We start from the raw sequence: 1,778 nt of genomic DNA, 5'->3' as shown, positions 1-1,778 counted from the left end.
ATATATATATATATATATACATGCACACATTTTTTATACATAAGTATGTATAAGATACACACTCACAATCATTTGTAAAACTAAATTTCTCTCTCACTCTCTCTTTCTCTCTCTCTGTGTATGTATGTATATGTGTATGTATATGTGTTTGTATCTGCGAGTGTATTTTAAATAGATAGGTAGATAGATGACTTATTCAATCAGCAGTTCCCCAGTTTGTGACTCGGTTTGAAGTAATAAAAAGAATGAGTCCAGAAAAAAAAAAATGCATGGAAGAAAGAAAATGAATGAAAGTCGGAATGAGAAATCTTAAGAAAACATTAAGAGGAGAATGAGACAATACACATACTTGCATAGAGATACGCACACAATGATGTACACACAGCTAAATATACACTCACACGCACATACACACACCTACACACCCGTCCATGTGTGTCTGTGTATGTACAGACAGACACACACACATACAAACACAAACAGCAGATAAAGAAACAGAAACGAAAAGAAAGAAAGAAAGAAAGAGAGAGAGAGAGAGCTTAAAGTATATGTAAATTTCCTTCTGGCCGTCATTAAAAGCTGCACGTTTGTCGTAGCAAGTGCGCGGGATTACACACACACACACAGACTGCCATTATCCAAATTGGCTTCTTCACTCAAAAAAATCCTGTTTTTTTTTTCGATGTTTTACTATTCAGGGTAGAGGTTTCGCTTCGGTAAGATGACCATAAACCCATTCTTGTTCTCCGCCTTCATTTTTCACATTTTGTTCACGTTCCTTCTATTCCACTTTGAATGATCTCCTTTTTAGTCTTTTCTTTCGTTCATGTTCTCTTTCTTTCATTCGACATTGATTTTGTTTGGGTTGTTGTTGTGATGCCTATAAATAATATATATATATATATATATATATATATACTTTACATTATATAAACATAGATATACACATGTATAGAGATAAATGTATAATATAGACATGTGGAAGTATATGCAGGTATGTGTATATAAGTGCATCAATACTTAATATAATAATCTAATACATATAATAATAAACACATGTATATATAGATGTATACACATATATACATGCGTATGTATATATAAATATACGCATGTATACAGTCCGATAAATGAATCTAGTTATATACACATAAATATGGGCCTATATAAACGTGTATACGAATATACATCTACACTGTACAACTATTTATACATTTTTTTTAGAGATATATACAGACGTATTAGACATTTATGTATGCATATATATAATCATATATACATACAGACAGACGTATGAATTTACTAAAATATATTCAATTTGTCGAAATATACACAGTGCTTATACATGTATATTTGTATATAAACATTTCTAAATGTACATATATACACACGCATGAGTATATACATTTATATATATATATAAGTATATTTATATATATGTAAGTATATGTTTATATACGTATATATACATGTGTACGTACATCTTATATACACATATATGTGTATATATTTTATACTTTTATGTACATTTACATGTATGTGTATATAATAGGTCTCATTTGAAGGGTATACATCAAACATATATATATATATATATGTATATATATATAATTATATACATTTAGATAGAAGAAAGCGGGTAAATTGAAAAAAAATGAGCACTTATATATATATATATATATATATATACACACACACACACGCACACACTACAATTACGCGCGTTTGACCTCATATTTGTGTAGTGTATATATATATATAAATCGTATAGACTCGCG

At 29.0% G+C, this 1,778-nt stretch overlaps 1 protein-coding gene across 1 annotated transcript in view; it reads left to right on the top strand.

Annotated features, from left to right (window-relative positions):
• The first annotated feature begins 247 nt into the window (after positions 1 to 247).
• LOC106874643 (dual specificity protein kinase splB) overlaps positions 248 to 1,778 on the top strand; it is a 39,583-nt gene continuing 38,052 nt past the window's right edge. Inside the window, exon 1 of the mRNA XM_052976951.1 lies at positions 248 to 716. The gene's annotated coding sequence lies outside the window, so the exon portion shown is untranslated. The remainder of the gene's footprint in view (positions 717 to 1,778) is intronic.

This window comes from Octopus bimaculoides, chromosome 26 (genome assembly GCF_001194135.2).
Source record: "Octopus bimaculoides isolate UCB-OBI-ISO-001 chromosome 26, ASM119413v2, whole genome shotgun sequence".
NCBI classification, from domain to species: domain Eukaryota; kingdom Metazoa; phylum Mollusca; class Cephalopoda; order Octopoda; family Octopodidae; genus Octopus; species Octopus bimaculoides.
Note: the sequence above shows the minus strand (reverse complement) of the source record. Positions and strands in the feature narration are given on the sequence as shown.